The following is a 10,268-nucleotide window of genomic DNA, read 5'->3' as shown; positions in this document are numbered from 1 at the left end:
GCATGTGATCTTCATGATAACGGGTTGTAACGCCCCGAGACCGATGTGCCAGGTGTCGTTTAGTTATTCGCTGTTGTTGCCTTGTCATTGCTTGCGTCTCATGCATTGCATATCATGTCATCATGTGCATTTCATTTGCATACGTGTTCGTCTCATGCATCCGAACATTTTCCCCGTTGTCCGTTTTGCAATCCGGCGCTTCGTTCTCCTCCGGTAGTCGTTTCTACCTTTCTTTCTTGTGTGGTGGTTAAACATTTCTGGATTGGACCGAGACTTGCCAAGCGGCCTTGGTTTACCACCGGTAGACCGCCTGTCAAGTTTCGTACCATTTGGACTTCGTTTGATACTCCAACGGTTAACCGAGGGACCGAGAAGGCCTCGTGTGTGTTGCAGCCCAACACCTCTCCAATTTGGCACAAAACGCACCTAACTCTGCTCCATCATCTCGGTCGTTCGATCACGATCGCGTGGCCGAAAACCGCACCTCATTTGGACTCTCCTAGCTCCCTCTACCTATAAATATGTGGCTCTCCCCGATTTTTCGCGCAGTCCAAACCCTAGCTTCTTCCCACTCCGCCGCCGGACATGTCCGCGCCCACCGGACGCGTCCAGCCTCCACCTCACCCCAGCCAATCGCGCGCCGCCACCTCAGCAAAGCCGCCGCTCCAAGCCAGTGGCGTCGCGCCACGTGTCCTGCTCCACCTCGCCAGCTTCCCCGCAGCCGCACGGGACCGTGAGCCCACGGCCGGCCCGCGCAGGCCCGGATCCCCGCCACCGCGCCCGTTCCAGTTTCCCGCTCGAGGGGAGGAGCCCCTCGAGGCTGCAGCTCGTCGCCGGGGCCCGCGGTGCCGACGCCGGTGATCTCTCAGGCGAGCCCCTCACCGCCTGGCCTTCTTCCCTTCCGTGCTCTCTCTCATGCCGTCTCTCTCCTTCGCAGGGCAACCACCGCCATGGAGCCTCGGGTCGCCTAGTACCCCGCCCGCCGCCGCCGATGGCCGGATCCACCGGTTCCCGGCCGGATCTGCCCGTTCCCGCCTTGCTCTGGTCTTCTCCTCGCCTCCCTTCCGACCGGTGCCAGCGCCGTCCTGCCATGGCCACCTCCCCTGCTCGAGCAGGAGGAGGACGAACACCCGCTCGGGCTGCCTCCTTCGTCGTGTGGGCCCAGCCCAGCTCCGGTGGCCCACCTCCTCGCCGGCCTGCCTCACTTCCTCCTCTCCGGGCCAAGCCCATGGGTGAGCCCACACCCCAGCGCCCCCTCTTGTTTTTTTTTTACCTATCGGGCCAGTCAGATTCGGCCCGATTCATGTTTTTTTTCTGCAGAACGATTTTGCCCATTTATCCAGTGTAAAACAGTTTTGCAGAAAAGTCCCTCTAGTTCATGCATTTAATATCTCCACAACCGTGCATCAGATTAAAACATTTTATATATGAAACTTGCTCAGAATTTTGTGTAGATTAATAATATCCAACTTTCATCTATGTTTAAAATGTTTAAAATGATGTTCGTTTAAAATTGCTCCTATGCCATGCTAAAATGATTTAATTCATAACTAAATAACCGTAACTCCGAATTTAATAAACTTTATATGTAATTGGGGTAGAATTTTGCCTAGTTTATCATGGTGGCCTTACTTTGCATGTTTAACAACCCTAAAATTGTGTTTAGGGCAGAACAGGACCTAATCTAAAATATGCATATGGGGATTTACCGGAATTTGTTGTTTGTTGTTCCCGGCCTCATTTAAACTTGACTAGATAGGTAGTTTTGCTTTGCTTCACTCTCTTGCCATGTTTAACAACATTTAATATTGTTGGGTACATAAACAAGATCGAACTAAACAATTGATGTGGTGCTCCGTCAATATGCAACTCGTTGCATATTGAGCTCCACTTAATTTGTAGTATTGTTTGTGCATATTGCCATGCCATGCTTCATTAAACCGGACATGCATCATACTTGACTGTGCATCATGCCATGATTATGTGATGGTTGTTTACCATGATTGTTTGCTTCTTTCCGGTGTTGCTTCTTCGGGTTGTTTCCGATAACGTCGTGACTGTGAGGATTCGTTCGACTACGTCCGTTTGTCTTCTTCATGGACTCGTTCTTCTTCCTTGCGGGATTTCAGGCAAGATGATCATACCCTCGAAATCACTACTATCTTTGCTATGCTAGTTTGCTCGCTCTTTTGCTATGCCAATGCTACGATGCCTACCATTTGCTTGTCAGCCTCTCAATTGCCATGTCAAACCTCTAACCCACCTTGTCCTAGCAAATCGTTGATTGGCTATGTTACCTCTTTGCTCAGCCCCTCTTATAGTGTTGCTAGTTGCAGGTGAAGATCGGAGGCTGTTCCTTGTTGGAACATCTTTTATTTACTTGTTGGGATATCATTATATTGCTATGTTATCTTAATGCATCTATATACTTGGTAAAGGGTGGAAGGCTCGGCCTTATGCCTGGTGTTTTGTTCCACTCTTGCCGCCCTAGTTTCCGTCATATCAATGTTATGTTCCTGGATTTTGCATCCCTTACGCGGTTGGGCTATTATGGGAACCCCTTGACAGTTCGCCTTAAGTAAAGCTCTTCCAGCAATGCCCAACATTGGTTTTACCATTCGCCACCTAGCCTTTTTCTTTCCCTTGGGTCGGCCAGCCCAAGGGTCATCTTTATTTTACCCCCCCCCCCCGGGCCAGTGCTCCTCTGAGTGTTGGTCCAAACTAGAGTCCTGTGCAGCGCCCCCTCGGGAAAACTCGAGGTTTGGTTTTAGTTATATGGAGCGCTCATCTGAGTGTGCCCTGAGAAAGAGATATGTGCAGCTCCTATCGGGATTTGTCGGCACATTCGGGCGGTGTTGCTGGTTTAGTTTTACCCTGTCGAAATGTCTTGTTGTACCGGGATACCAAGTCTGATCGGAACGTCTCGGGTGGAGGTCTATTCCTTCGTTGACCGTGAGAGCTTGTCATGGGCTAAGTTGGGACACCCTGCGGGGATTTGAACTTTCGGAAGCCGCGCCCGCGGTTATGGGCAGATGGGAATTTGTTAACGTCCGGTTGTAGTAAACCTAAAGTCGACCTTAATTAAAATGAATCAACCGCGTGTGTAACCGTGATGGTCTCTTTCCGGCGGGGTCCGGGAAGTGAACACGGTTGTTGGAGTTATGCTTGACGTAGGTTGTTATAGGATCACTTCTTGATCATACTTTTATCGACCGTGCTTTGCCTTCTCTTCTCGCTCTCATTTGCGTATGTTAGCCACCACATATGCTAGTCGCTTGCTGCAGCTCCACCTCATACCTTTTACCTTACCCATAAGCTTAAATAGTCTTGATCGCGAGGGTGCGAGATTGCTGAGTCCCTGTGGCTCACAGATACTTTCAAAACCAGCTTGCAGGTGCCGATGAGTCCGTGCAGATGATGCAACCAAGCTCAGGAGGAGCTCGATGAAGACCTTGTCCTTTGTGTTGTTTTGTTCTAGTTGATCAGTAGTGGAGCCCAGTTGGGGTCGATCGGGGACCTTTGTCGCTTTTGGGGTTCTTCTTTTATTTTGGTTCCGTAGTCGGACCATGAGTGTATTTTGATGATGTAATGTTTTATTCATGTAATTGTGTGAAGTGGCGATTGTAAGCCAACTATGTATCTTTTTCCCTTATTATATTACATGGGTTGTGTGAAGATTACCTCATTTGCGACATATCCCTTCAATGCGATTATGCCTCTAAGTCGTGCCTCGACACGTGGGAGATATAGTCGCATCGAGGGCGTTACAAGTTGGTAATCAGAGCCTTCCCCGACCTTAGGAACCCCATTGCTTGATCGTTTTTAGCGGCCGAGTTGTGTCTAGAAAAATGTTTTGAGTCATTTAAGAATTATATATCGGAGAGTCTAGGAATTCTTTTTACTTCCCAGTCTCCTCATCGCTCTGGTAAGGCATCCTGACGTAGTGTTTTGACTCTTCTCTTCTCAAATTTCACTAAAAAAAATTTAGGATTACGCGGGTATCTTGGAATCGTTCCGATGGTTTTATGATGAGAACATTGTCTTGGTGCCTCCTGTCAGGGGTTTTGTGGAAGTGTCCCGGGGAGTTGAGCTCTGAGGTGTTGTCGTCATAATTTTATCGTTGCAATTCTGGAATACCTAAGTTTAGTACGTCGACATCGAAAATCTCTTTTATGCAGTTCGTTGGTGAGATAACCTCGACCCCACCCAGTACTGGGGCGGGAGTTCGGGAGTATCGCCATAACTTGTATAACGAATGCTTTTCGAAGGTTGAGGTAGACGATTTCCGAAGGTTTCTTGGTTATGTGTTGAAGGATGGATACAGCTGGATGTAGGATTTGCTAGTTTTGGGTGAGATATTATGCTTCCCATGTATCCCCAACACCTGATTGCATAACCGGAAAATTTTCGGGAGTTTATAAGTGGGAATTCAAGTAGCTCTTAGGATATCTTTCCGACAGATGTATGATATGAAATTGGGGTTCGACGTCTAGTGGTCCGCCTATTCACGGTCGATTTTATAGTGGTCTCGTTGTGTCTTAAATAGTCCTTGGCTATGCCGACTCGGGGACGCTTCGTATGTCATGTGCACTGCCTTGTACATGATGGTGTTGTACGATCGAGCCCGTGTAGGCCCCACCACGAAAACTTCGGACGAAATCTCTATCATATGTTTGTTCTGGCTTATTCTTCAAGCCAACCCTTTGTTTTGTTTTGAGTTGTGGTATTCGAGTTGCTTCGAAGTCAAGTGTTTATTCCATGCCTTCCCCAAATGGTGTTCTCATACTCCGATGTGGATACCAATCCTCCTTGATAATCGAGATTGTTATGCCAATCTTGTTCAACCGGTGTGCTTCTCTTCAAGTGGATCTAATCATTTCAATATCTGCAAGATCAACTCAAGTCTTCTCAACGGCGTTTGTTTCATCCATCTCCAGTTGCCTTTGTTTTTCCCACCCTCCCTCCCTTTGTTTCTTCGAGGACCCAGATTTCTTTATCAAGTATCCTTTTATTCTTGTGAAGTCTCGCCATTCTTTTCCGACAATATTCTTATCCGGTGATTCTCATGAAGATCGTAACGGAGCTTCAAGTTATCATTCTTTGTCTCTTCTCTTCTCCGGTGGTTTCAAGTCAAGCTTTGTTGATCATATCCTTTCCTCGTTTCAATACTTTCTCATGCCGGTGCACATCACATTTAGTCATTTCTTGCTATTCTTTTGTTTCGGAATGCTAAATATATCTCAGAAGATTCGTGTTTCTGCTCTTAATCCGTTCAACCTATTTCGAGGATGTTATCTCTTTCAAGTCATTTAATTCAACCGGTGCTTTCTTCCTTTTGAATCATTCTACGATGTTTCTTTGAGTGGGCCCTAACCCACAGGTCTTTTCCCAGGATCTTACCTGACTCTTCTTATTTTCCCGGAGCTATCCTCAGATTTCTTTTCGAAGTTTGACGTAAGAATGATTCATCATCTGTCATATGATTTTCTCCAAGATCTTCCAAATTGTTTCATCATTGGTTCAACTTTTCTATTCTTCTTTATTCCAGAGTGTCTCAATAATTCAAGGTGGTGTTTCTCGTCGTCTTTCTCATCATTTGAAGACCGAAGAAGATTTCTCCTCCATATCTTGCTCCATTCTCTTCAAGATTCGTGATTCTAGCTTGTTGCCATCCTCTCATAATTGTTTTCGGTTGTGAGAATTCTTTCCACCTATCTGGAGCAATTCAAGAGTCTGTTCAGTTTGATTATCCGGAGCCCATCATCTAAGATTTATTCATTCCAGCTTTCAGCTCTCATACTCTAAATCATACCGGTGTCTAAATCAAGGATTCTCTAATCAGCTCGTAATCTCTTCGTTCTCATGTATCTAGTTTCTCTCAAGCATCTTCGTTCATCTGCAAATTTTTCCCGGTGTTCCTTTATCTTTTCTTCATTCATTTTTCATTTCTTACGGTGGTTCCTCCAGATTTCTCTTCCTTATCAATTCTTTGTTGTTTTCAATCCTTCCGGTGGTTCGTTCAAGACCTTCTCAAGTTTGCGCTATATCTATCTGAATCCTTTCAACGAGAATAAGTAGTATGCCAAATCCGTCGTTTGTCATCAATTTAATTGATGAAGGACGAGCATAATATAATTCTTATTCTTGTTTCATCGAGTTTGTTCAATTCCTGTTTTTTCCGGAGTGGTTCATCATACTTATTCTGGGTTTCAATTGCTCTTCTTTCTTTCCCGGAGTTCCAAGTTCTCTCAATTATTTCATCGCGAGATCCATTTAAATCATTGCAAGGCTTCAACCTTATTCTTTTCATCCTCCATTTCGTATGATCATTCTTTTATTACCGGACTTCCTCATGATGGTTCATCAAGGATTTTATTCCTTCTTGAAGTTTTCATCGAGATTCTTTTTAAGGAGCTCAAGCATTCTTCATCTCGCATTCCGAAGTGCATTTTCTTTCTACCGTATCATTGGAGGTGGTATTATGTCATTCTTGATAATTTCCCTTCGTGCTTCGTGTTTCACAAGTTATCAAGAATGAGGTATTTTAAACTCATCAACCTCTTCGTTGGAATTATCTTGGGTTATGTTTCACCTAAAGCCTTCCCTGAGGATTGTCACTATTTATGGTGCTTATAAACGACCCTAGTTCTTCATCTATCCTCCCGGTGAAATAAGTTTCTCGTCTCCTTGTTCTTACCAATCAAATTTATTCCGTGAGTGGCAAGTTGTCACCTCATAATTTTGAGATGTCTTCTATAAGGCCATATCAAGCTTATCCTTTCGTTGTTGGTTTTCCAACAACTCCGTTCGACCCGTTTCCTAAGGATGCCTTCTCAAGCTCTTTTGTGGCAGAAGTTGGCATTTTCTCCTTAATTCTCCTTATTTCTATTATCCATCTTCTATTCTTTTATTCCGGAGTCATTGTGATGTTGCTATCTTCAACCTTTCCTTTTGTTTTTGTTAGGACCTTGTTCCTTTCTTGCTTATTCATTTAACCGGAGTGTCATGCCTTCTTTCCAAGTTATATCACCTTATCAAGTTCTTATTCAATTCCTCTCTTTTCTACCAGAGTGTTATCCGAATTTGGTCTTCCTTGATCCCCTTCCTTAACCGGAGTGTTTTCTATGTATATCTTCCTTTCAACATCAAGGTTTTCGCAATGTTCTTTGTCCCTCTTTTCTAACGGAGTGTTTTCAACTTTGTTCACCTTCGTTGTGTTCTTTTCTCGAATTTGTTCAACCTCGCAAGGTTCTTTGGTTTCACTCGTTTGTCGTAAGAAGCAACTTAGTTTTACCGTTTCTCTTCCTTTTCCGTTTTCCCTCTGGTGCCATTCTAGATCTCGGGACGAGATCCTCTGGTAGTGGTGGAGTGTTGTAACGCCCCGAGACCGATGTGCCAGGTGTCGTTCAGTTATTCGCTGTTGTTGCCTTGTCATTGCTTGCGTGTCATGCATTGCATATCATGTCATCATGTGCATTTCATTTGCATACGTGTTCGTCTCATGCATCCGAGCATTTTCCCCGTTGTCCGTTTTGCAATCCGGCGCTTCGTTCTCCTCCGGTAGTCGTTTCTACCTTTCTTTCTTATGTGGGGGTTAAACATTTCCGGATTGGACCGAGACTTGCCAAGCGGCCTTGGTTTACCACCGATAGACCGCCTGTCAAGTTTCCTACCATTTGGACTTCGTTTGGTACTCCAACGGTTAACCGAGGGACCGAGAAGGCCTCGTGTGTGTTGCATCCCAACACCTCTCCAATTTGGCCCAAAACGCACCTAACTCTGCTCCATCATCTCGGTCGTTCGATCACGATCGCGTGGCCGAAAACCGCACCTCATTTGGACTCTCCTAGCTCCCTCTACCTATAAATATGTGGCTCTCCCCGATTTTTCGCGCAGTCCAAACCCTAGCTTCTTCCCACTCCGCCGCCGGACATGTCCGCGCCCGCCGGACGCGTCCAGCCTCCACCTCACCCCAGCCAATCGCGCGCCGCCACCTCAGCAGAGCCGCCGCTCCAAGCCAGTGGCGTCGCGCCACGTGTCCTGCTCCACCTCGCCAGCTTCCTCGCAGCCGCACGGGACCGTGAGCCCACGGCCGGCCCGCGCAGGCCCGGATCCCCACCACTGCGCCCGTTCCAGTTTCCCGCTCGAGGGGAGGAGCCCCTCGAGGCTGCAGCTCGTCGCCGGGGCCCGCGGTGCCGACGCCGGTGATCTCTCAGGCGAGCCCCTCACCGCCTGGCCTTCTTCCCTTCCGTGCTCTCTCTCATGCCGTCTCTCTCCTTCGCAGGGCAACCACCGCCATGGAGCCTCGGGTCGCCTAGTACCCCGCCCGCCGCCGCCGATGGCCGGATCCACCGGTTCCCGGCCGGATCTGCCCGTTCCCGCCTTGCTCTGGTCTTCTCCTCGCCTCCCTTCCGACCGGTGCTGGCGCCGTCCTGCCATGGCCGCCTCCCCTGCTCGAGCAGGAGGAGGACGAACACCCGCTCGGGCTGCCTCCTTCGTCGTGTGGGCCCAGCCCAGCTCCGGTGGCCCACCTCCTCGCCGGTCTGCCTCACTTCCTCCTCTCCGGGCCAAGCCCATGGGTGAGCCCACACCCCAGCGCCCCCTCTTGTTTTTTTTTACCTATCGGGCCAGCCAGGTTCGGCCCGATTCATGTTTTTTTTCTGCGGAACGATTTTGCCCATTTATCCAGTGTAAAACAGTTTTGCAGAAAAGTCCTTCTAGTTCATGCATTTAATATCTCCACAACCGTGCATCAGATTAAAACATTTTATATATGAAACTTGCTCAGAATTTTGTGTAGATTAATAATATCCAACTTTCATCTATGTTTAAAATGTTTAAAATGATGTTCGTTTAAAATTGCTCCTATGCCATGCTAAAATGATTTAATTCATAACTAAATAATTGTAACTCCGAATTTAATAAACTTTATATGTAATTGGGGTAGAATTTTGCCTAGTTTATCATGGTGGCCTTACTTTGCATGTTTAACAACCCTAAAATTGTGTTTAGGGCAGAACAGGACCTAATCTAAAATATGCATATGGGGATTTACCGGAATTTGTTGTTTGTTGTTCCCGGCCTCATTTAAACTTGACTAGATAGGTAGTTTTGCTTTGCTTCACTCTCTTGCCATGTTTAACAACATTTAATATTGTTGGGTACATAAACGAGATCGAACTAAACAATTGATGTGGTGCTCCGTCAATATGCAACTCGTTGCATATTGAGCTCCACTTAATTTGTAGTATTGTTTGTGCATATTGCCATGCCATGCTTCATTAAACCGGACATGCATCATACTTGACTGTGCATCATGCCATGATTATGTGATGGTTGTTTACCATGATTGTTTGCTTCTTTCCGGTGTTGCTTCTTCGGGTTGTTTCCGATAACGTCGTGACTGTGAGGATTCGTTCGACTACGTCCGTTTGTCTTCTTCATGGACTCGTTCTTCTTCCTTGCGGGATTTCAGGCAAGATGACCATACCCTCGAAATCACTACTATCTTTGCTATGCTAGTTTGCTCGCTCTTTTGCTATGCCAATGCTACGATGCCTACCATTTGCTTGTCAGCCTCCCAATTGCCATGTCAAACCTCTAACCCACCTTGTCCTAGCAAACCATTGATTGGCTATGTTACCGCTTTGCTCAGCCCCTCTTATAGCGTTGCTAGTTGCAGGTGAAGATCGGAGGTCGTTCCTTGTTGGAACATCTTTTATTTACTTGTTGGGATATCATTATATTGCTATGTTATCTTAATGCATCTATATACTTGGTAAAGGGTGGAAGGCTCGGCCTTATGCCTGGTGTTTTGTTCCACTCTTGCCGCCCTAGTTTCTGTCATATCGATGTTATGTTCCCGGATTTTGCGTCCCTTACGCGGTTGGGCTATTATGGGAACCCATTGACAGTTCGCCTTAAGTAAAGCTCTTCCAGCAATGCCCAACATTGGTTTTACCATTCGCCACCTAGCCTTTTTCTTTCCCTTGGGTCGGCCAGCCCAAGGGTCATCTTTATTTTACCCCCCGGGCCAGTGCTCCTCTGAGTGTTGGTCCAAACTAGAGTCCTGTGCAGCGCCCCCTCGGGGAAACTCAAGGTTTGGTTTTAGTTGTATGGAGCGCTCATCTGAGTGTGCCCTGAGAAAGAGATATGTGCAGCTCCTATCGGAATTTGTCGGCATATTCGGGCGGTGTTGCTGGTTTAGTTTTACCCTATCGAAATGTCTTGTTGTACCGGGATACCGGGTCTGATCGGAACGTCTCGGG

The sequence above is a fragment of the Triticum dicoccoides genome, chromosome 5A (assembly GCF_002162155.2).
Source record: "Triticum dicoccoides isolate Atlit2015 ecotype Zavitan chromosome 5A, WEW_v2.0, whole genome shotgun sequence".
Lineage (NCBI taxonomy): Eukaryota > Viridiplantae > Streptophyta > Magnoliopsida > Poales > Poaceae > Triticum > Triticum dicoccoides.
The sequence above is the reverse complement of the archived record's forward strand: the minus strand, read 5'-3'. Positions refer to the sequence as shown.